Source organism: Alexandromys fortis, unplaced genomic scaffold, assembly GCF_014885135.2.
Source record: "Alexandromys fortis isolate MF-2015 unplaced genomic scaffold, M_Fortis_MF-2015_v1.1 scaffold_294, whole genome shotgun sequence".
Lineage (NCBI taxonomy): Eukaryota > Metazoa > Chordata > Mammalia > Rodentia > Cricetidae > Alexandromys > Alexandromys fortis.
Window position 1 is genome coordinate 154,851 of NW_026068192.1, and position 7,372 is coordinate 162,222.

Here is a 7,372-nt window from a genome sequence, read left to right on the forward strand (position 1 = left end):
ACCAAATTAAACGCAGTCCTTGCCTTTCAATCCTTATATGAGATCTCTCTCCTTATTGGTTGATAGATTGCATAAAAATGTCGGCACTGAGGGATTTTTACCAGTCAGGTTCCTGACTAAAGTCCAGCTGGATTTTAGTCAGGCTCCTGACGGTTAGCAACCACAGAAGAAAATCTGTCTCAGAGAACTACAGGAGACAGACACATTCCAAACCTAGGAAAACAAGGATGCAGCGTGATTCCCATGCTCCTGCTAAGAGTCACCTGTTTCTGTTACAGTGCAGGAAATGTGCTAGAGTCTATGAAGCAAACGCTTCAGATTTAATATCTGTGATTCTACCCTTAGTCTTGGATTCAGCATTTCATGTAATGAAGACTTAGTTTGGAAGTCAATACCTGACAGCACCCATAGATTTACTGATTATATGCGCCACTAGACACATTTGTAAAATAATTGCGATGTTGGAAAATGTCCTCAGAAAACCGGAAACCTGAAAATTTTTAGTTCCGGATTCCCCAGTCTTGTGTTTAGGGACTCTGACATGGCATTTCTGAATGTGAAAACAGCAAGCTCTAATCGGCAGCACAGAATCACAATCAGCTGTCAGCAGGCAAAACCGGGAAATTTCAGGTAGATAGGCAGGATATAGACCAAAAGAGTGCAATGTATGATCATCTCTTAGTTATCTGCAATGTTTTCCTTTTTTGAAAATTGGATTCTGGTCCTAGATAAGCTACATTTTTTCCTGTCATACACTTTCACTTTCATTTTTTTCTGCTGGACCACACAGTTAGATGGGAGGGAGAAATGAGTCAGCAGTTCCGATGGCGATCTCCAAGGTAACCACAGGATTTGTTCCTATTGGTGGAATTGAGATCATTTTTCTCATTTTCCGGGCACATTTGAATGCACACACTCCTTCAGTAAGAGACAATGAGAGCTAGTTACGTTTTCAAAATAATGGGTCCTTACTAGTCAAGCTCTGGGTATATGCGATCTCTCAGCTGCTCATGTGTATAACCAAAACCCAAATTTACATACATGCAGACAAGGCAGGCTGCTATTGCCTTCTTCTAAATGAGACTAAGCCCAGGGAAATTAGCAAAATCAGGTAATGGTTTATTCTCATTATTATACTTCTGAGTCACTTGCCATCGTCTCCTGTGCAGCAAGTCGATTCCTGCTTCTGAAAACTCTGCTTCTCTCTAAACTTGTGGCACCACTGTCTTATCTTGAGCACTACAGTACTTTCAAGAAAATAATTCACTTCAGGTTTTAGCATTTGACAAATCCAAGGTGACTCATGCCCTTTCCTCTGTGCACTGAATTCCTTTGTGCATATGGATATGACATTGTAGTTTTATTTTCATGAAAAATTAGACTTATTAAAAATTATGCAGTAACATATGAAGGCACTACATAATCTGTCACCAAAGACTCTGAAGATAGAATAATGTATAGAAGTAGAAACATACTTCTTTTTTTTAAAATATAATTTTTTTATTGAAAAAAAAAGATTTCTGCCTCCTCCCCGCCTCCCATTTCCCTCCCTGTCTCCCTTTCCCCCCCTCCTCCCTCTCCTCTCCCCCTCCCCCCCCAGTCTGAGGGGCAGTCAGGGTTCCCTGCCCTGTGGAAAGTCCAAAGTCCTCCCCGCTCCATCCTGGTCTAGGAAGGTGGACATCCAAACTGGCTAGGCTCCCACAAAGCCAGAACATGAAGTAGGATCAAAACCCAGTGGCATTGTCCTTGGCTTCTCAGCAGCCCTCATTGTCCGCCATATTCAGAGAGTCCAGTTTTATCCCATGCTTTTTCAGTCGCAGTCCAGCTGGCCTTGGTGAGCTCACAATAGATCAGCCCCACTGTCTCCGTGGGTGGGTGCACCCCTCGTGGTCCTGACTTCTTTGCTCATATTTTCCCTCCTTCTGCTCCTCCTTGGGACATTGGGAGCTCAGTCCAGTGCTCCAGTGTGGGTCTCTGTCTCTATCTCCATCCATCTCCAGATGAAGGTTCTATGGTGATATGCAAGATATTAATCAGTATGGCTATAGGATAGGGTCATTTCAGGTTCTCTGACATCAGCTGCCCCAGGAACTAACTGGAGACATCACCCTGGGCACCTGGGAGCACCAAATCTCTTGCCAACCCTAAGGTGGCTCCCTTAATTAAGATGTGTGCTTCCCTGCTCCCCTATCCGACCTTCCTTTATCCCAAACATCCCGTTTCCCAAGTTCCCCCCAACCTCCCCTTCTCACTTTTCTCTCCCCATCTCCCCTTACCTCCCTCCCCCACTCCCCAAGATCCCATTTTTTGCCCGGCAATCTTGTCTACTTCCCATAATCAGGAGGATAGATATATGTTTTTCTTTGGGATCACCTTCTTATTTAGATTCTTCAGGAGATCAAATTATAGACTCACTGACCTTTATTTATCTCTAGAAACCAATTATGAGTGAGTACATCCCATGTTCATCTTTTTGGGTCTGGGTTACCTCGCTCAGGATAGTGTTTTCTATTTCCATCCATTTGCATGCAAAATTCGAGAAGTCATTGTTTTTTTTTTTACTGCAGCATAGTACTCTAATGTGTATATATTAGAAACATACTTCTTTTTATTAGATTTTTTTTTAAATTCCCAATCCAAATTTCTACTCCTTCTCCTCCTCCCATTCCCTCCACACATCCTCCCACCCCACCACCATCTAATCCTAAAATATGGTAAGGCAATTTGCTTTATGGAAGTTCAATAGCCCCCCCACTACTTCTAGGCTGAGCAAGGTATACATCCATACAGAACAGGATACCAAAAAGCCAGTACATGCACCAGAGATAAATTCCAGTGCCACTGCCAGTGGCCCCTCAGTATGGCCCAACTGCCATCCATATACAGGGGTCTAGTTGGGTCCTATGCTTGTTCCTTCACAGTCCAGCTAGTGTTGGTGAGCTTCCATTAGCTCAGGTAAATTGTTTCATGAACCATTCAGGCTCTTGACCCCTTTGCTCATTTTCTCATTCCTTCTATTCTTCAACTGGACATTTGGAGCTCAGTCCAGTGCTCCAATGTGGGTCTCTATAACATATTTTCTAAATGAAAACCTCCAACTATTTTAAATTATCATGACATTGTTAGATACCAGAAGCAATTTACATATGCTCAGAAGTGTGTTAAAAGTAACATTTCAGAATTATTTTTATTTAAAAACACATATGTTAGAAATACATTCTATAATTCATGTATTTATTTATTGCATTTATCAAATCTGACATGGTCTATTAGAAAATGCCAGCAACAAGGTCCAATGAGCAGCCCAGAATCACATCAGATTTCTGAAGTGAGAATTGAGGCTTTCATGTTGATATCCCAGATATATCCAAATAGTAAATATTTCATCATTAGTAGTTAGCATGAGTTTTTTTTTTTTCCTTTCACTAAGTGGTCACAGTATCTGTAGTAAATATTTTCTCCTCTAGTCCACCTTTGATTTGGTTGATAGTGCTACAAAACATATTTAAGAATGTGTGAGAAATAAATTATCAGCTATGATTGAACTCTCTCAGATTAACACAAGATTTGCCTCCACTGTTAAAGTTGTGATTGCCTTCCATTTTGGGTGTTATTTCATGCTCGGTTTGAATGTACACACTCCTTCAATCAGATAACAGGAATACTTATAAAACTGTTAGCAGTGCTGGCTCTTACAAGTGAGGCTCTGCCTATATGACAGGTGTCAGTTAGACCTGGGTATAACCAAAATCCTGCTGTTTATTTATATAGACAACATAGGCTGTTCCTGGCATGCAAAGGAATCAGAGTCCATAGAAATTAGCAAAATCAGAAAGTGCATTCACAGTAACTATTCCAAATGTTTTGAAATTTTTGCAGTACGAATTCTATTACCTACCCTATCTCGGTGCTTACAAAGTTTTGTGCCAAAATCACCTCCTATGTTAACTTGTATTACAAATCCAAAAATATCTTCTCAATCCTGAAATTATTTTTTCAATTAAACATGGTAGTGTCTCATATCTCTCGAGCTTCTTAAACATTACATTTCCCTTGTGAAAAATTTTTGTTAGCACGTAATCTGTAAAATCATAACTATATAGTCTTCAAAAATGTTAATCTACTGAGCAGGAGACTATATTGCCTGAGTAAACAGCAAGTGCAAAACAAATGATTTTTAAAACTATAGAATTTAAGAGATTGTGGGTTGCAAGAATAGACACACTAGTTTCTTCTGCAACACTGAGGCATCTGTCTTTAGATGTTGCTAAAAAGGCATTATATTGCAGGACAGGTCTATTTCATCTTGACAAATTTCAGTAGCCCATATCTTTTGTGTTCTTCTTGGCAAATGTGGACACCATACTTTCTATAGTTGAGACAAAGGCAGTTTCTTGTCTAGTGTCTAACTTTGCTACTTTGAAATCATATTCTATATGGAGATTAATTGAAGGCCATTAGCTTTTCTGTAGTAGATTGATGCTTGCAAAAGCAGATGTACATAGCTTTCATAAAAATTCTTGTGCTATTAAAATATCTAACATTCTACATTATTTAGATCTCTGATGTGTTTGGATTACCTATCTATGAAAATTCATCATTGATTTACTTAGAAAACATATCTGACAATACAGCATTTTTATTGTTAGCAGTGATTAACTAATACCTATAATTGTTAGTTATTCTAAACAGTTTGCAATAGTTGCTTTCATGGTGTAGCATTTTATGTTACATTTTACAATGAGTGCATGGAAAAAATAATCCAAACAAGAATAGAAATCTATGTATGTTATGTTGCAAAAATAACGTTGAATATCTGTCAATAAACCACAATTCGTAGCAATGTAAAATATTTCTGATGAGTACCTCTTCTTAATTTAGCTAAGACTAAATAATCTAACCTTTTATGCTCTCATTCCTATATCATTAACTCCAGCATGAATACTGTTAAAACAGAGAAACTGAGCAATCAATCCACAGTAGTCATTGTGTTAGGAATATTGAATTTCCTTAGGTACAGGAATAGGAATCAGTCAATGTTTGAATTTTACACATCAACCATTAGACATGTGTGGGAGGAGTCACTGATATGCGGACTGGTTTGTGTAAGAGAAGGAAGTGTGAGAAGAAATATTTTCAATGCCTGTGTCACTTGGGATTATAGTATACAGTAAGCAGAGATTTGAGAAAGATCTTAATATTTCCTGCACCTTTAGAATGCCTTGGCGAATACATGGTTTTGCTGAGATTTCATTGAGCAGTATATTTATACAGTTGGGAATCTTTTGGAAGATCTAATTGACTAATTATAATACCAAAACAGTCTATAACGGAACATGCTATATTTTGGAGATAAGAGGGAGTATAAGAAAAGAAAGTGGTGAAAATGAGTTACTAGAAAGCAATGGTGGTAGATTTGAGTGGCGCCTCAGTCATTCCAGGTAAATTTTTGAAAGACAGCTTTTGTGTTAATGCTATTGTAACGGGATTTGAAGAGTTCCAGGATGTATAAGGAATAATTTATAAAGCATTCTAGGGAAAGACAAGCTTATGCCTTGGGTGGGCAAATAGCCATTGTAACTTTTCACTATGCTGCCAATTTTATCATGAACAGCCTAGCAATCCTTATTCCATTTTTTTGAAACAACTAAGAGACAAAGAAATAAAGTTTTAAACAAATAGGACTAATGTTGAAAAGAGGTAGATTTTAAGAATGTGAAACCTAAAGTCACCCCTAGGGTTGATTGAGTATCTTAAAGCTAGAGAGAATAGTTGTACTTTTATAGCTCATTCAGGTAGACAGGTTTATGGCATAGCTGTAGGCATTCTCAAGGTTAATTTCTACTACCATAACTATTATGTCTAAGATTCACAGAATTCAAAATATATAAAACAGACTAGAGGTAAGTTGAGGGATTTAAGCCTGATGTGCAAATGTGGTTAAAGCAAGAGGAGGGCAGCAAGATCCAAATCTCTCAACTCATGCATTGTTCGGGGAGATAAAAGTTCCATTGATGAGATTTAAGTGATGGAATTTGTTAGACCCAGCAAACATTAATGTGAATTTTGCACATCCAAAAAATTTAGTTCATCATATGTTTCATTTGTATATGAAACTTATATGTCTCAAATAATAAATGGTACTAATACATATGAACTACACATACTCCAGAAGACCATGCCTTTATATTACTTAGTTTATCATTAATTTTGAATATTCTGACACTTTCTCTGAACAGAAGACAATGATATTCACAAATATTCACCTTCTTTTGTATCACTGCAGACTTATTTTTAAAGTCTTATAAAATTTTATGTGCACTGTTGTTTTACCATGGGTGACCTTCCCTTCACATCACTGAGTTTTTTTCTGAACTATTGCTAGAAGTAACATTTATGATGAGTGTCTGGATATGCAGAGATAAATAGGTATATGAATATATCATTAGGAATCAGTTTATTTCTATATTATTTTGCATAAATAAGAAAACTTTCTGTATAACTGTCATCACTTTATTCTCTGTTTCCAGTGCATTAAAGAAGTATGGGGTATCCTGCCTGGCGGTGGTGGCTCAGGCATTTAGTCCCAGCACTTGGGAAGCAGAGGCAGGTGGATCTCTGTGATTCAAGGTCAGGCTGGCCCATAAGAGCTCCAGGACAGGCTCCAAAAACCACAGAGATACCCTGTTTCAAAAAAAAAAAAAAGGAAGAAAGAAAGAGGGGAGGGAGGGAGGGAGGGAGGGAGGGAGGGAGGGAGGGAGGGAGAGAAAAAGGAAGGAAAAAAAGAAGCAAGTGTGTGGTATCCTTTAAAAGTACTGCTCTTAATCATAATCCTGTTAATTACTTAATTTCTCCAATGGTTTTAGGGCCACATTGACCAAAAGATATCTGAAGATTTTTCATGATTTTCACTTTTATGCCATGTATCTCATGAGAGTGGGGAATTTTTTTCTGCTAATTTAAGCCACTATCATGTAGAGTCAATTTTAGTCAAGTCTCAAGTAGTCCATTCCTGTGAAGCTTCTAATAGCAATGGAGGCATTTCTATTCTATGTGGAAATAAGTTTGTAGGAACTTTAAAGACAGGTGTTTTGCATCATACTGGGAGATGCAGACATATTTTTGAAATGGTCTTTTAGCTTCAGTGTAGCAATATAGTAACGCCCTTGTCCAAGAAGCAAATTAGATAACAATGTATTGGCTGATTTGTTAGAATATTCTCATATTCTTTCATAATATAAGGGGTTCAGTTTTCATAATCTCTCCCCAAGTGTACCATGACACATTTTAGTTACTTTCATCTTTTTTTTTTTATTGAGAATAAGAAAAAAAAAGTTTCCGCCTCCTCCCAGCCTCCCATTTCCCTCCCCCT